The sequence below is a fragment of the Lactuca virosa genome, chromosome 5, assembly GCF_052849685.1.
Source record: "Lactuca virosa cultivar CGN04683 chromosome 5, Lactuca_virosa_CGN04683_v6, whole genome shotgun sequence".
In the NCBI taxonomy this organism is placed as follows: Eukaryota; Viridiplantae; Streptophyta; class Magnoliopsida; order Asterales; family Asteraceae; genus Lactuca; species Lactuca virosa.
This window is the reverse complement of record NC_136430.1, coordinates 388328785-388348152: the sequence shown is the minus strand read 5'-3', so window position 1 is coordinate 388348152 and position 19368 is coordinate 388328785.

Here is a 19368-nt window from a genome sequence, read left to right as displayed (position 1 = left end):
TAGGGGCGTTTTGGTCTTTTATGGGATTTAAGTTGTTATTCGAGAGGTTTTCGGGCCAGGGTGTGTCGCTAGAAGCGTAGGGCTTCTCGCCACCTTTTCGTGGATATAAAGTTCCTCGGAAACGAACTTAAAATCAAGGAGTTATAGTACTTTGAAGTGATTGACATTAATGGCCCCTTAATGGAAAAGTTGGCAAAAAGCATCATGCATGCAAAATGGAAGGCGCGTGGGTACGCCCAACATAAGCTGGGTTACACCCAACGTAAGCTTGTTCTTGTTCTTCGTCTAACCTCTCTGCTAGCAACCTTTCCAGCTCCTCCAAATATTTTTCTGGATTAAATTCTTCATCTTTTAACTCTAGCTCATGTAATTCAGATTGTTCTTGTGCGTTGCGCAAGATGTTATCTAACCATCTTCAAAATTTCATCAAATCCTCGTCGGAGTCATATTCCTCATATTCTTTCTCAATTTCCTGTACTACTTCCTCAAGAAAAGCATCAAGAGCATCGAGATTTGGAAAATACATAATAAATAAAAATAAAAATTAAACTATATAGAAAAAAATCAATAAATAAAATAAACAAATGGTAACAATTAGCAAATAAAATTAACTATTTAGAACCGTTCCGCGATAACGGCGCCAAAAACTTGATGTGTGTGGAATGCACTAGTTTTAATCCTACTAACTTAGACAGAAAATATACACACGAAAGGCAGTGTACCTATCGATTAATAATATAGTTCAAGCAAGTAGGGTATCGAACACAGGGAACGGTAAACAATTAAAATAAATGCTAATATTATCTAAATAAAACAAGTAATAGAAAGGGGGTTTTCTCTAGTTTTGCAAGACTAGAAACTTAAACAATTAACTAAAACTTAAACTAAGCAACTAAGAGCTAAGCAAATAAAAATCAACTAAATTTCATAACTAAGGAGACTTCTGTTTAGGTTTGAATCATTTATTCCTATGGTTGATTTTATGACAAGTGCAATGGGTTAATTGGTATTAGCTACCGTTTAGTGTGATTAGGTTCACGTTCGCTATTACTAATCCTTAGAAAACAAATTAATTCAAGCAGTGATCAGTTGATTAAACCAATGAGTTTCCTAGATTATTGATTCGGGTTAAATAAGACTTGTAATTAGTTAATCAAATTACTAATTCAATTAACCTGTTGTTGATGGTTTGTCACACAAGCTCACACATTAATTTACCCACTTTCTAGTTAATCCTAGTTTCACATTCGCTAATCCTAGGCACATAACTATGTTTTCACATAAATAACATGAGGTAAGCAATTAAGAGATGTTCATGCAGCTTAATTATTTGATAATTAACAGAAAAATAGTTATGGTTAATGCATAAGGTTCTTTAAAAAGCTTAATAAAACAAAGTTCACCGAATTAAATTAACCCAACCAAAAAATCAAACCATAATCACAAAATCATCTATCCTAAACAGAAGGTATGAGTTTTAGCTCATGATTACAGCAGAAACAAGCTCAAAAACGAAATCAATTGGTAAAAACATAGTTCAAACAAGAGATTAGGTAAAGTGTGTAACGCCTGTGTTTCTGGGCTTGTCATTAATGTTGATATAATAGTCTAGGTTAACCTTTGTAACCCATTTTGAAATAATAAGAATGTATTATTTGAGTATTATGTGTTTTATGCTTAATTGCTTAATTATGTGGCTTAAATGAATTAAGGATAAAAATAAGCGTCAAAATGAAATGTTAGATAAACCCAATATCTGTGAAGGATGTGGTAGTGGTCGTGGCAAGGTTTCCGAATATATAAAGAATGCCAAAATCCGAGTTATAACGAAGAAGTTATGACCTGTCGAAGTTTCGCGACAGAACCGACACGACGCTGAATGACGTAAAATATGAATTTAATATAGAGCGACATCTAGACTTAGTAATCTAAACGACAGTAGTAGAATACGTTAAACCGCGAACGTGCATAAAAAGAACGTCTAAATCTGACTTCGTATGAGGAAGTTATGATTTTTGGAAAGTTTCGACTTAGCGGTATGCAGCCCGAATACTCGAAATAGAGATCGAGTGATATTTAGCCAAAACTTTCTAAATTAGAATTGAAGATCTCATCGATAGTAGTCCAACGATAAAAAGACAGACCAAAACGGACGTCAGACGAAGAAGTTATGGATTTCTAACGGAGTTTTCCTGTCCCGACCTACTAAAAATAATATATTAATAATATATTAAAATTAAATTCAAAATTAGCCAACGGAGTCTAAACGAGAGTTGTAGATCATAATCTCACCTACGCGTCGATATAAAGAACGTCGAAAACGGAGTTCGTATGCGAAAGTTATGAATTTCTGAAGTTCGGGGCGCGAAACCCCAAAACTGTCAGAGACCACGACGTGGCAACAGTGGCCACAACGTGGCATGGCTTCTGACGCCTTCTGGATCCTGACAGAGCAAGTGGACGATGACGCATGCAGTGACGACCAAGCCCACGACGTGGAAGAAGTGCCCACGACGTGGAAAATGAGAAAACAACCCTATAAATAGATTTGAAGGGGCAGCCGTTTGTGGTTGCCAAATCTCTTCTCTCTCACCCATATTACCTCGATTTACGTGCAAAGAAGTACCCCCGAAGCCCCGATATCATCCCGAGACCCGAAGCAAGTCCCGAAGCCCGAAGATCCCGAGAAGAAAAGAGTTTCCGAGCCGAAGCTCTGCCCGCGAGAAGCCCGGTGTGCGAAGTGATCCCGGTTTCACCGAAGAATACTACTTTTAAAGCCGTAGTGCTGTCCGATCATCTTCTGATCAAGTGAGTGTGTAGTTACTTTCTTCTAACGCATAATTATGTAGTATTTTATACGAAATACGTGGTATGTGTATATTTTGTTGTTATATGTGTGAATGTATATTCACTTTCTTCTATCTTATAGATATGATTTATTATCTATGAAATACGTGTTATGTGTATGTGTCTCATATGTTGTTTGAAATATGTATTGAATGAGAATGGTATACAGGTTTTAAACTATGTATAAAAATATATATTTTTATCTGCTAATATGTTGGGTAGAACATGAGTAGATAGTTGATGTGTGATAAACAGATGAGAGGCCTCGATGTTGTTGTTGTTGATCTAGTTATTCAGCGGAGTATGGATAACGACCACAGACTCTTTCTAGACAGTCCAGTGGAACGCTAGCAGGCTCATAACCTGTAGGTGTTGTGAACGATGTGTTCACCGGTGTACTCTATCCCCCTCATGGTTGCCTTTAGGACATCTATTGTTGAGGAAACCCCTTGCAGTAATGTCCGTCCCGATGAAAATCCTAGATTAGGTCCCTTGAGATAAATGTTGTTTTAGGGACGTAAAGTGAGGATAACGGGAATGGGTAATCGGGTTATTGTTGGTTGGTGAAATTAAATATAATTATTTATTGTGGGTTGAATACCCTATATTACAGGTAGTGGCGCGAGAGCATAAGTTGGATGACTTATCAAGATCTTTTGATATTAGACCAGTTGTTATATGTAACTGTTGTATGGTCTATCTTTTGTTGTTTATGCTTTTGGTCTGTTTATCGGAACATGACATCCCGAATATTGTTATATAATGAAAATGCATCTCTTGATGAAATGCTTTGATAAACGTTATTTTATCATATTTTTTTTGGGAACAAATTCCGCAACTCTTTTAAATCAATGGATTTACTCTGAAACTATTTTAAAAACATAAATTAAAACGGTCTTTTCTGGCCGTGATTTTGGGGATGTCACAGTTGGTATCAAAGCATTAGTTTAAGCGAACTAGGAATTTGTAGGATTTCTAGACTTAAACTTAGAATGCTAAGTAAAGATTGTGAGAGGAGTGTCTGTTGTATTTAAGACACGAGCACTAGTTTATTTTAGGAAAGTTGCCTAAAATGCTTTTATGTGCTAAATGTTATATGGTTGCCATATATGATATTAATTGTTCGGATCTATGGTTTGTTGCCAACCGGATCTGGAGACCTTATGTGTTTAGGATTCTAAGCGTATGATGACGGTATTAGAACTAGCATGTAAACGTTTCGAAGTGATAAGGATGATTTAATTATCTATCATGGATGAGGATCTAAATTCACCTTATTCGGTGTATAGATCAAGTATGGCAAGAACAAGAAGCGGAGTTGGAAACGCGAACGAAAACAGGAATCAACAGCCTCAACCACCAGTGATTGAGCAAGCACCTGTTGTAGCTGCTGCACCAGAACCAATCACCATGGCTGGAGTGCAAGCCATGATTCGGGCTATGTTAGCCGAACAAAGGGAAGAAATGCGACAGATATTGCATGGAAATAGGGACGAACCTATCATACCCATTGAGGAACCCGAACTGATTCCCGAGCGATCAGAGGAAGGGAACAATAGTCGCATTGTGAGTCAAGTTGGGACTCAAGAAGAATGAAGGAATGACCCGGAAAGGGGAAACAACAAGGGTGGGCGAATGTACAAGAATTTCTTGGGCGCCAAGCCACCAAGTCTTTCTGGAAGCCCAAAGCCTGTTGAGATTATGGACTGGATCTCCGAAATGGAGATGGTGTTTGAAAGTTACGACTGTAGCAACAAACAGAAGACTGTCTTTGCAGTTAGACAACTGAAGACCGGAGTCTTGAGCTGGTGGAAGTTGTTGGTAGATACTATGCCACGAGGAGAAGCCCTGAAAATGTCATGGGAGGAGTTCTTGGAACAATTAAGGGTGCAATATTGTTCAGAGATAGATCTGATTGATCTGAACAATGAGTTCCAAAACTTGAAGAAGGGGAGAATGAGCATAGACGACTATGCTACTGCATTCACTGAGAAAATGAAGTTATTTCCGTACCTAGTGCCAACGGAATTCTCCAAGATTGAGAGGTTCGCTAATGGACTGCCTGCCGACTTTGGCCCGACAGTCAAGATGGCAACCACTCTGAAAACAGCTGTTCGAGCAGCTAAGAATGTGGAGGCCCAGCAGAAGGAAAAGGGTCTGGAAAGAATAGAGGTTGGTGAGAAAAGGAAGTTCGATGGACCTTCAGGGTCCAACAAGAAAAGTAAATTCTCGAAATCTGGTTCGAGAGGAGGAGGAGGCGAAGCGAAACAAATGTAAGAAGAAGCATCATGGAAAATGTGACGGGGAAGCCACATGCTTCAAATGTGGAAAGCCAGGGCACTATGCCAATGAATGCACCCTCACCAAGAAAGTTTGTTATGGGTGTGGGGAGGAGGGGCACATCTCGAGAGATTGTCCGAAAAAGAAGGAGGCAGAAAGACCCAACATTCCGCCAAAGCCGAAGGCGAGAGCATTCCAGATGACACTGGAAGCTGCTAAAGATGAAGCTGATGTCGCTTCAGGTACTTTTCTCGTAAACGAATTGCCTGCCCAAATTTTATTTGATTCTGGAGCCAACTACTCCTTTATTTCGCATGAATTTGGTAGAAAACTAGCTTTGCCTGCCGATAGACTAGATAACGCTTTATTAGTCGAAGTTGCTAGTGGCAAGTTTGTACCTGTTAGCCATCGTATGAAAAATGTCTTAATTGATTTGAATGGGAATAAGTTCCACGAGGAATTATTGCCTATCGAACTTAACGGTTTCGACATCGTGCTGGGAATGGATTGGCTTAGCGCCAACGATGCCGAGATTTTATGCAAGAAGAAGATAGTAAAAGTAAACCCGCCAGGGAAAGAGTCATTTATGGTGTATGGGGACAAACGCAGAGTAAATTCTGGAATCATTTCGCTAATGAAAACCAGAAAGTGTTTGGCCAAAGGATGTACATCGTATCTGGCATTCGTGATCGATGCTAAGAAGGAGAAAAAGGAGATGTGGAGCATTCCTGTCGTATGTGATTATCCGGAAGTATTTCCCGAAGATCTTCCGGGATTACCACCTGATAGACAAGTGGAGTTTAGAATAGACTTGTTACCAGGGACGACACCAATAGCAAAGGCACCTTACCGATTAGCACCGACAGAGATGAAGGAGCTGATGATGCAACTTCAGGAGTTATTGGACAAAGGTTTCATTAGACCTAGTTCATCACCCTGGGGAGCTCCGATGTTATTTGTGAAGAAGAAAGATGGAAGTATGAGAACGTGCATCGATTACAGAGATCTGAACAAGGCAACAATAAAGAATAGATATCCGTTGCCGAGGATTGATGACCTGTTCGATCAACTACAAGGTTCAAGTTATTTTTCAAAGATCGATCTTAGGTCAGGATATCATCAGCTGAAAGTAAGAGAGCAGGATATAGAGAAGACTGCATTCAAACACGATATGGACACTACGAGTTTTTGGTTATGTCGTTTGGACTAACCAATGCTCCAACAGCATTCATGGATTTAATGAACAGGGTTTGTAATCCGTTCCTTGATAAATCTGTGATAGTGTTCATAGATGACATTCTGATTTATTCGAAAAGCCAAGAGGAGCATGGCAGACACTTGCGAGAAGTGTTAGAAGTCTTGAAGAAGGAGAAGCTGTATGCTAAGTTCTCTAAATGTGATTTTTGGATTCGAGAAGTCCAATTCTTGGGTCACGTGGTCAACCAAGAAGGAATAATGGTTGATCCAGCAAAAACTGAAGCTGTGATGAAGTGGGAACAACCGAAAAGTCCCACGGAGATCCGAAGCTTTTTAGGATTAGCCGGATATTACCGAAGGTTTATCCAAGGCTTTTCTTCGATCGCTAGTCCATTAACAGCTTTGACCCACAAAGGAGCTGCTTATGCTTGGAGTGATAAGCATAGAGAAGCATTCGAGTTGTTAAAGAAGAAGCTATGTAAGGCACCGATTTTATCTCTACCCGATGGAGTTGAAGACTTCGCTGTTTATAGCGATGCGTATGGAGTTGGATTGGGTTGTGTTTTGACCCAGAGAGATAAGGTGATCACGTATGCATCTCGACAGCTAAAAGAGCATGAAAAGAACTACCCCACTCATGATTTGGAGTTGGCAGCGGTAGTTTTCGCTCTAAAGATATGGAGGCATTACCTCTATGGCACGAAGTGCAAAATTTTCACTGATCATAAGAGTCTCCAATATCTCTTTAGTCAGAAGGAATTGAATATGAGGCAGCGACGCTGGCTAGAATTACTTAAGGACTACGACTGTGAGATACTTTACCACCCTGGTAAAGCAAATGTTGTTGCTGATGCTCTCAGTCGGAAAGTCAATCTTGAAAGGAAGAGGTCAAGAGCGTTGAGAATTGAAGTTGTCTCGACAATAGTGGAAAGTATAAAGAAAGCTCAAGAGGAAGCTTCTGAGAAGAATGACCGAAAAGGAGAACGTTTGGGCAAAACGTTAGTGTTCGGTGTAAACAGTCATGGACTGAAGGTGTTCCAAGATCGGATTTGGATACCTAAGACAGGAGGAGTCAAAGATATTATGATGGAAGAAGCTCACAAAACCATGTACTCAATTCATCCCGGCAGCACTAAGATGTATAGGGACCTGAAACCCTATTACTGGTGGCCGACGATGAAGCTTGATATTGCAAAGTATGTGGCCGAGTGTGTGACTTGTGCGAGAGTCAAGACACAACATCAGAAACCATATGGGAGTTTAGAACCTTTACCTGTGCCTATGGGTAAATGGGAAGACATTGCTATGGATTTTGTCACTAAACTACCCAGAACAAAGAATGGTCACGACATGATTTGGGTGGTCGTTGATCGATTCACTAAGAGTATGCATTTCATAGTAGCCAAGGAGAAATGGTCTATGGATAAGCTTGCGAATTCTTACGTGAAGGAAATTATGAGGCTTCACGGTGTTCCATTAACGATTGTGTCAGATTGTGACAGCCGTTTCACCTCACGATTTTGGAAAAGTCTACAAGAGGAATTGGGTACCAAGTTGTGTTTAAGTACAGCTTACCATCCACAGACTGATGGTCAGAGCGAACGAACGATACAAACACTTGAAGATATGCTGAGAGCATGTACCCTGGAATTCCAAGGTAATTGGGATGAACATTTAGCTTTGGTAGAATTTTCCTACAATAATAGTTTCCACTCGAGCATTAAGATGGCACCTTATCAAGCTTTGTACGGACAGAAGTGTCGTACGCCGTCTTGTTGGCTTGAGGCTGGGGAAAAGCAGTTTATGGGACCGGAGATAGTCCATCAAACTGCTGAAAAGTTGAAAATAATTAGGGAAAGAAGGTTAGCAGCTCAGGATCGTCAAAAGAGCTATGCTGACAACAAGCGAAGACCGATGACTTTTGAAGTTGGAGATTCGGTTTTGCTTAAAGTCTCGCTGTGGAAGGGACTTATAAGATTTGGAAAAAGGGGAAAGTTAAGTCTAAGGTTTATTAGACCGTTTAAAGTTCTTCAGAGGATTGGGAACCAAGCTTACAAGCTTGAATTACCCGAAGAACTGAATGGAATTCATAACACTTTCCATGTGTGTTATTTGAGGAAGTTCACGGGAGAAGTTCCCGACATGATTCCACTTTCGGAGTTGAGAATCGATGAGAACAAAAGGTTGATTGAAGAACCAGAGGCAATCGTTGACCGAAAGACTAAGAAGTTGTGACGCAAGATGGTCGAGTTAGTGCTTGTCCAATGTAAACACACGAATGGGCCAAATCTCACCTGGGAGACGGAGAGTGACATGATGAGTCGCTACCCGCATTTGTTTGTTGATGTGTGATTCCGGGGACATAATCATTCTAAGGTGGAGAGAATTGTAACGCCTGTGTTTCTGGGCTTGTCATTAATGTTGATATAATAGTCTAGGTTAACCTTTGTAACCCATTTTGAAATAATAAGAATGTATTATTTGAGTATTATGTGTTTTATGCTTAATTGCTTAATTATGTAGCTTAAATGAATTAAGGATAAAAATAAGCGTCAAAATGAAATGTTAGATAAACCCGATATCTATGAAGGATGTGGTAGTGGTCGTGGCAAGGTTTCCGAATATATAAAGAATGCCGAAATCTGAGTTATAACGAAGAAGTTATGACCTGTCGAAGTTTCGCGACAGAACCGGCACGACGCTAAATGACGTAAAATATGAATTTAAGATAGAGCGACATCTAGACTTCGTAATCTAAACGAAAGTCGTAGAATACGTTAAACCGCGAGCGTGCATAAAAAGAACGTCTAAATCTGACTTCGTATGAGGAAGTTATGATTTTTCGAAGTTTCGACTTAGCGGTATGCAGCCCGAATACTCGAAATAGAGATCGACTGATATTTAGCCAAAACTTTCTAAATGAGAATTGAAGATCTCATCGGTAGTAGTCCAACGATAAAAAGACAGACGAAAACGGACGTCAGACGAAGAAGTTATGGATTTCCAACGGAGTTTTCCTGTCCCGGCCTACTAAAAATAATATATTAATAATATATTAAAATTAAATTCAAAATTAGCCGACGGAGTCTAAACGAGAGTTGTAGAGCATAATCTCACCTACGCGTCGATATAAAGAACATAGAAAACGGAGTTCGTATGCGAACGTTATGAATTTCTGAAGTTCGGGGCGCGAAACCCCAAAACTGTCAGAGATCACGACGTTGCAACAGTGGCCACGACGTGGCATGGCTTCTGACGCCTTCTGGAGCCTGACAAAGCAAGTGGACGATGACGTATGCAGTGACGACCAAGCCCACGACGTGGAAAATGAGAAAACAACCCTATAAATAGATTTGAAGGGGCAGCCGTTTGTGGTTGCCAAATCTCTTCTCTCTCACCCATATTACCTCGATTTACGTGCAAAGAAGTACCCCCGAAGCCCGGTATCATCCCGAGACCCGAAGCAAGTCGCGAAGCCCGAAGATCCCGAGAAAAAAAGAGTTTCCGAGACGAAGCTCTGCCCGCGAGAAGCCTGGTGTGCGAAGTGATCCCGGTTTCACCGAAGAATACTACTTTTAAAGCCGTAGTGCTGTCCGATCATCTTCTGATCAAGTGAGTGTGTAGTTACTTTCTTCTAACGCATAATTATGAAGTATTTTATACGAAATACGTGTTATGTGTATATTTTGTTGTTATATGTGTGAATGTATATTCACTTTCTTCTATCTCATAGATATGATTTATTATCTATGAAATACGTTTTATGTGTATGTGTCTCATCTGTTGTTTGAAATATGTATTGAATGAGAATGCTATACAGGTTTTAAACTATGTATAAAAATATATATTTTTATCTACTAATATGTTGGGTAGAACATGGGTAGATAGTTGATGTGTGATAAACAGATGAGAGGCCTCGATGTTGTTGTTGTTGATCTAGTTATTCAACGGAGTATGGATAACGACCATGGACTCTTTCTAGACAGTCCAGTGGAACGCTAGCAGGCTCATAACCTGTAGGTGTTGTGATGTGTTCACCGGTGTACTCTATCCCCCTCATGGTTGCCTTTAGGACATCTATTGTTGAGGAAACCCCTTGCAGTAATGTCCATCCCGATGAAAATCCTAGATTAGGTCCCTTGAGATAGATGATGTTTTAGGGACGTAAAGTGAGGATAACGGGAATGGGTAATCGGGTTATTGTTGGTTGGTGAAATTAAATATAATTATTTATTGTGGGTTGAATACCATATATGCTCACCAGGCTCCCAAGCCTGACCCACTCAGTTTTGTTCTATTACAGGTAGTGGCGCGAGAGCATAAGTTGGATGACTTATCAAGATCTTTTGATATTAGACCAGTTGTTATATGTAACTGTTGTATGGTCTATCTTTTGTTGTTTATGCTTTTGGTCTGTTTATCGGAACATGACATCCCGAATATTGTTATATAATGAAAATGCATCTCTTGATGAAATGCTTTGATTAACATTATTTTATCATATTTTGTTTTGGGAACAAATTCCGCAACTCTTTTAAATAAATGGATTTAATATGAAACTATTTTAAAAGCATAAATTAAAACGGTCTTTTCTGGCCGTGAGTTTGGGGATGTCACAAAGAGTAAACTTGATTTTGCCTTGATTCTCCTTAAAATTGAATGTAGGGTTGATTCCTTAGCTTCCCACGCTCCAGCAGCACCTTCAGTCGACAATTGGCCTCCAAGGGTTAATCTATATCTAGGGTATCGGGTAGGAATCCCCTTTATATAGATTTTCACAAAACAGAGGTGACTCATCGAGTCCAGTGACCGACTCGGCGAGTCCGTCACTTAAAACCCGTGCACGGCAAGTCAGCGTCCAGAATCGTGAAAGTTAGACGTGACTCGTCGAGTTGAGGCCCAAATCGTCGAGTCCGTTTGGAATCAGCATTTTCTCAAAATACGAAAGTTGTCCGAAATTGTGTCTAGTTGTCAGAACATTTTGAATCTCGTGAATCAGAGTTACGGTTCATGAGATATGGCCAAAACACTGACGAGGGGTCAAGCTGTCCAACAACATCCTTCTTTCTTCAAAATCCAAGATCCAAGCTTCCAGTCGTCAATTCCGCTTCCTTTTCCTTTCGAGCATGTCTTTGTTGCTGAAAATGAAATATTTAAGCTAATTAAGCACATTTGGTTCATTAAATGAGACAAAAACAAGATAAAGTATTAAGATAATGCATGAATTATATGACTAAATATGCCCATATCAAAATACCCCACACTTGACTTTTGCTTGCCCCCAAGCAAAACTAAATTTTAGCACACCAATATAAAATAAGACAATCCCAATTGAACCCAGCCATTATGCCAAGACCGCAACGCATGCATTTGTGTCTAGATTTTTTCCTATGGACCCCCCCTCCTCTAATTCTAAATACTTACAATCCTCATAAACACTCGCCCACTTCTTTTGAACAACGCTCATTTTATGCATCCCTCCGAATCCATCCGCAGAAAACTTCCTAACCTCAAGGTATTTTTGATCAAGTAACCCAAGCATACGTAATCTAGAAAATTACAACTTTTCGATACCACTATGGAGCTATTGGAATTCTTCACTTCTTTGATAATTTGATCTTGATTTCTTTGATTTCACCAACTTTTGGTTTTTGGTATCTTCCACTTTTGTACTTTGATTTTTTGATCTTCACTTTAATTGCTTCAAAATTCTTCAAACTTTTCTTGTAATTCTCTCTCTTTTTTTTAACATGTAACTCACTTTTTTTTCAATCAAAACCTACATGCTTAAGCAGGGGCGCTCAACTTCAATCTTTATTGATTAAAGATAAAAATTTTCCTGGATACATTTGTGGTACACGATGCTAAACATATTGCATTTGTCAAACTAAGCGAGGTTATGTTTTTGTCCCATGATTTCACTAGAATAAAGGAGGCCACAAATGCACTAGAACGTATATTGGCTCAACTAAACACTTGGGTCTTCATGCAATCATCAAACATAACACTAGCATGAACCCTATTTGCTTTTACCATAATTTTCTAAATTAACCCTAGCAAAAAAAAATTCAATTTTTTAAAATTTTATACCTAGGATTCTAATGTCACTAATATAATCAACACCCTACCCCACACTTAATTTATGCAATGTCCCCATTGCATGTTATGCGTGATAAAGAACATAAAAGTAAAGAGAGAATTGGAACAAACTCCCCTGGGATAGAAGTTGTGAGGTTGATATTCTTCTTTTTAATCTCCAACGTCAGCTGACTTTGGCATGGGAACAACTCATCCATATCGCGGGCGTCAAATCTCGTGTGGTATAGCTCCAAATGTAGACGGAAAAAACTCTCGGAAACGCTCGGAAATGTTCCTAAAAAATGTAGCCAATTGTCGTATCAAATATTATCAAATCATCAGCTTGAGAGACAAAATAAGGATCAACTCGTCGAGTCTGTAGGGTGGCTCGCCGAGTTGTAGTGTAATACTGGCAGAAGTCGAGTTTTTATACTGGGACTCGTCGAGTAGGTAAGTGCACTCGCCGAGTCCATCGTTGTATGGAAAAAAATGTTTTTGCTCCAGCTCCGATTCTGATGTGTGTGGGGAATATTATGTTGATACTTTCCCCATTTTTTCTTCAGTAAATGAGCTCTTCATAACCTCCTTCATGATCGGACTCGTAATTAGACTCAAAACTTCGTTTTCTCTCTCGTCTGGACTCGATTTTTCCCTTGGTTATCCTTGACTCTAGACTCCAACATGCATCCTTACACTCAAACTGAAAAGATCAAAAACAAATACCACGTAATAAAAAAAACATCAAAATAAAAATCCTAAATTATCCTTAAATACTAGAAGTTTAGAAAGAAAAAGAAAAGCAAACTCTAATGACGGGTTGCCTCCCGCAAGCGCTTCCTTTTGTGCGAGTCTTTAGCTGGACTTTCAACTTAATAAACTTCCAATAAACTCAATGCCAATCCATCCGTTTCATTGAATATCTTCTTTGGTGGACCTATTTGTAAAATTTGGCTCTTTACTTCAAAAATTGGCCAAACGCGCTTGAAGTCATAAAACCCAAGAATCTTAATAAGGGTTGGGACCGGTTGGATACTAATCAGAAATGGATCACGCTTCAGAACTTTCTCCAAAGTTGGAATCGTCACCCCATGCTTCGAAACACAAACTGGAAATACAAGGGGCCATATCGTGGTAATGGTCAAACCATCGCTTGGTTCCTGCAATTCAGCTTGTTCTTGTTCTTCGTCTGACCTCTCTGCTAGAAAACTTTCGAGCTCCTCCAAATCTTTTTCTGGATTAAATTCTTCATCTTTTATCTCTAGCTCATGTAACTCATATTGTTATTGTGCGTTGGGCAAGATGTTATCTAATCATCTTCCAAATTTCATCAAATCCTCATCTGAGTCATATTCCTCATCTTCTTTCTCAATTTTCTATACTACTTCCTCAAGAAAAGCATCAAGAGCATCGAGATTTGGAAAATACATAATAAATAAAAATAAAAATTAAACTATATATAAAAAAAATCAATAAATAAAATAAAAAAATGATAACAATTAGCAAATAAAATTAACTATTTAGATCCGTTCCCCGACAACGGCGCCAAAAACTTGATCTGTGTGGAATGCACTAGTTTTAATCCTACTAACTTAGACACAAAATATACACACGAAAGGCAGTGTACCTATCGATTAATAATATAGTTCAAGCAAGTAGGGTATCGAACACAGGGAACGGTAAACAATTAAAATAGATGCTAATATTATCTAAATAAAACAAGTAATAGAAAAAGGGTTTTCTCTAGTTTTGCAAGACTAGAAACTTAAACAATGAACTAAAACTTAAACTAAGGAACTAAGAGCTAAGCAAATAAAAATCAACTAAATTTAATAACTAAGGAGACTTCTGTTTAGGTTTGAAGCATTTATTCTTATGGTTGATTTTATGACATGTGCAATGGATTAATTGGCATTAGCTACCGATTAGTGTGGTTAGGTTCACGTTCGCTATTACTAATCCTTAGAATACAAATTAATTCAAGCAGTGATCAGTTGATTAAACCAATGAGTTTCCTAGTTTATTGATTTGGGTTAAATAAGACTTGTAATTAGTTAATCAAATTACTAATTCAATTAACCTGTTCTTGATGGTTTGTCACACAAGCTCACACATTAATTTACCCACTTTCTAGTTAATCCTAGTTTCACATTCGCTAATCCTAGGCACATAACTATGTTTTCACATAAATCACATGAGGTAAGCAATTAAGAGACGTTCATGCAGCTTAATTACTTGATAATTAATAGAAAATAGTTATGGTTAATGCATAAGGTTCTTTAACAAGCTTAATAAAACAAATTTCACCTAATTAAATTAATCCAACCACAAAATCAAACCATAATCACAAAATCATCTATCCTAAACAGAAGGTATGAGTTTTAGCTCATGATTACAGTAGAAACAAGCTCAAAAACGAAATCAATTGGTAAAAACATAGTTCAAACAAGAGATTAGGTAAAGAGTAAACTTGATTTTGCCTTGATTCTCCTTAAAATTGAATGTAGGGTTGATTCCTTAGCTTCCCACGCTCCAGCAGCACCTTCAGTCGACAATTAGCGTCCAAGGGTTAATCTATATCCAGGGTATCGGGCAGGAATGCCCTTTATATAGATTTTCACAAAACAGAGGTGACTCGTCGAGTCCAGTGACCGACTCGGCGAGTCCGTCAGTTAAAACCCGTGCACGGCAAGTCAGCGTCCATAATCGCGAAAGTTCGACGTGACTCTTCGAGTTGAGGCCCAAATCGTCGAGTCCGTTTGGAATCAGCATTTTCTCAAAATATGAAAGTCGTCCGAAATTGTGTCTAGTTTTCAGAACATTTTTAATCTCGTCAATCGGAGTTACTGTTCATGAGATATGGCCAAAACACTGACGAGGGGTCAAGCTGTCCATCAACATCCTTCTTTCTTCAAAATCCAAGATCCAAGCTTCCAATCGTCAATTCCGCTTCCTTTTCCTTTCGAGCATGTCTTTGTTGCTGAAAATGAAATATTTAAGCTAATTAAGTACATTTGGTTCATTAAATGAGACAAAAACAACATAAAGTATTAAGATAATGCGTGAATTATATGACTAAATATGCCCATATCAAAATACCCCACACTTGACTTTTGCTTGCCCCCAAGCAAAACTGAATTTTAGCACACTAATATCACATAAGACAATCCCAATTGAACCCAGCCATTATGCCAAGACCGCAACGCATGCATTTGTGTCTAGATTTTTTCTTAAGGACCCCCCTAATTCTAAATACTTACAATCCTCATAAACACTCGCCCACTTCTTTTGAACAACGCTTATTTTATGCATCCCTCCGAATCCATCTGCAGAAAACTTCCTAACGTCATGGTATTTTTGATCAAGCAACCCAGGCATACATAATCTAGAAAATTACAACTTTTCGATACCACTATGGAGCTATTGGAATTCTTCACTTCTTTGATAATTTGATCTTGATTTCTTTGATTTCACCAAATTTTGGTTTTTGGTATCTTCCACTTTTGAACTTTGATCTTTTGATCTTCACTTTAATTGCTCCAAAATTCTTCAAACTTTTCTTGTAATTCTCTCTCTTTTTTTTTAACATGTAACTCACTTTTTTTTCACTCAAAACCTACATGCTTAAGCAGGGGTGCTCAACTTCAACCTTTATTGATTAAATATAAAAATTTTCCTGGATACATTTCTGGTACACGATGCTAAACATATTGCATCGCTCAAACTAAGCGAGGTTATGTTTTTGTCCCATGATTTCACTAGAATGAAGGAGGCCACAAATGCACTAGAACGTATATTGGCTCAACTAAACATTTGGGTCTTCATGCAATCATCAAACAAAACACTAGCATGAACCCTAATTGCTTTTACCATAATTTTCTAAATTAACCCTAGCAAAAAAAATTTCAATTTTTTAAAATTTTATACCTAGGATTCTAATGTCACTAATGTAATCAACCCCCTACCCCACACATAATTTATGCAATGTCCCCATTGCATGTTATGCATGATAAAGAACATAAAAGTAAAGAGAGAATTAGAACCAACTCCCCTGGGATAGAAGTTGCGAGGTTGATATTCTTCTTTTCAATCTCCAACTTCAGCTGACTTTGGCATGGGAACAGCTCATTCATATCTCGGGCGTCAAATCTCGTGTGGTATAGCTCCAAATGTAGACGGAAAAAACTCTCGGAAACGCTCGGAAATGTTCTTAAAAAATGTAGCCAATTGCCGTATCAAATATAATCAAATCATCAGCTTGAGAGACAAAATAAGGATCAACTCGTCGAGTCTGTAGGGTTGCTCGCCGAATTGTAGCGTACTATTGGCAGAAGTCGAGTTTTTATACTGGGACTCGTCGAGTAGGTAAGTGCACTCGCCGAGTCCATCGTTGTATGGAAAAATATGTTTTTGCTCCAAGTCCGATTCTGATGTGTGTGGGGAATATTAAATTGATACTTTCCCCATTTTTTTCTTCAGTAAATGAGCTCTTAATAACCTCCTTCATCATCGGACTCGTAATGAGACTCAAAACTTCGTTTTCTCTCTCGCCTGGACTCGATTTTTCCCTTGGTTATCCTTGACTCTAGACTCCCGCATGCATCCTTACACTCAAACTGAAAAGATCAAAAACAAATACCAAGTAATAAAAAAAATCAAAATAAAAATCCTAAATTATCCTTAAATACTAGAAGTTTAGAAAGAAAAAGAAAAGCAAACTCTAATGACGGGTTGCTTCCCGCAAGTGCTTCTTTTTGTGTGAGTCTTTAGCTGGACTCTCAACTTAATAAACTTCCAATAAACTCAATGGCAATCCATCCGTTGCATTGAATATCTTCTTTGGTGGACCTATTTGTAAAATTTGGCTCTTTACTTCAAAAATTGGCCAAACGCACTTGAAGTCATAACACCCAAGAATCTTAATAAGGGTTGGGACCGGTTGGATACTAATCAGAAATGGATCACGCTTCAGAACTTTCTCCAAAGTTGGAATCGTCACCCCATGCTTCGAAACACAAACTGGAAATACAGGGGGCCATGTCGTGGTAATGGTCAAACCATCGCTTGGTTCCTGCAATTCAGCTTGTTCTTGTTCTTCGTCTGACCTCTCTGCTAGAAAACTTTCGAGCTCCTCCAAATCTTTTTCTGGATTAAATTCTTCATCTTTTATCTCTAGCTCATGTAACTCATATTGTTATTGTGCGTTGGGCAAGATGTTATCTAATCATCTTCCAAATTTCATTAAATCCTCATCTGAGTCATATTCCTCATCTTCTTTCTCAATTTTCTGTACTACTTCCTCAAGAAAAGCATCAAGAGCATCGAGATTTGGAAAATACATAATAAATAAAAATAAAAATTAAACTATATATAAAAAAATCAATAAATAAAATAAAAAAATGATAACAATTAGCAAATAAAATTAACTATTTAGATCCGTTCCCCAGCAACGGCGCTAAAACATTGATGTGTGTGGAATGCACTAGTTTTAATCCTACTAACTTAGACACAAAATATACACACGAAAGGCAGTGTACCTATCGATTAATAATATAGTTCAAGCAAGTAGGGTATCGAACACAGGGAACGGTAAACAATTAAAATAGATGTTAATATTAGCTAAATAAAACAAGTAATAGAAAAGGGGTTTTCTCTAGTTTTGCAAGACTAGAAACTTAAACAATTAACTAAAACTTAAACAAAGCGACTAAGAGCTAAGCAAATAAAAATCAACTAAATTTAATAACTAAGGAGACTTCTGTTTCGGTTTGAAGCATTTATTCGTATGGTTGATTTTATGACAAGTGCAATGGATTAATTGGCATTAGCTACCGTTTAGTGTGATTATGTTCACGTTCGCTATTACTAATCCTTAAAAAAACAAATTAATTCAAGAAGTGATTAGTTGATTAAACCAATGAGTTTCCTAGTTTATTGATTCGGGTTAAATAAGACTTGTAATTAGTTAATCAAATTACTAATTCAATTAACCTGTTGTTGATGGTTTGTCACACAAGCTCACACATTAATTTACCCACTTTCTAGTTAATCCTAGTTTCACATTCGCTAATCCTAGGCACATAACTATGTTTTCACATAAATCACATGAGGTAAGCAATTAAGAGACGTTCATGCAGCTTAATTACTTGATAATTAACAGAAAATAGTTATGGTTAATGCATAAGGTTCTTTAACTAGCTTAATACTACAAAGTTCACCAAATTAAATTAATCCAACCACAAAATCAAACCATAATCACAAAATCATCTATCCTAAACAGAAGGTATGAGTTTTAGCTCATGATTACAGCAGAAACAAGCTCAAAAACGAAATCAATTGGTAAAAACATAGTTCAAACAAGAGATTAGGTAAAGAGTAAACTTGATTTTGCCTTGATTCTCCTTAAAATTGAATGTAGGGTTGATTCCTTAGCTTCCCACGCTCCAGCAGCACCTTCAGTTGACAATTGGCCTCCAAGGGTTAATCTATATCCAGGGTATCGGGCAGGAATGCCCTTTATATAGATTTTCACAAAACAGAGGTGACTCGTCGAGTCCAGTGACCTACTCGGCGAGTATGTCACTTAAAACCCGTGCACGGCAAGTCAGCGTCCAGAATCGCGAAAGTTCGACGTGACTCTTCGAGTTGAGGCCCAACTCGTCGATTCCGTTTGGAATCAGCATTTTCTCAAAACACAAAAGTCGTCCGTAATTGTGACTAGTTTTCTAAACATTTTTAATCTCGTCAATCGGAGTTACGGTTCATGAGATATGGCCAAAACACTGACGAGGGGTCAAGCTGTCCAACAACATCCTTCTTTCTTCAAAATCCAAGATCCAACCTTCCAATCGTCAATTCCGCTTCCTTTTCCTTTCGAGCATGTCTTTGTTGCTGAAAATGAAATATTTAAGCTAACTAAGCATATTTGGTTCATTAAATGAGACAAAAACAACATAAAACATTAAGATA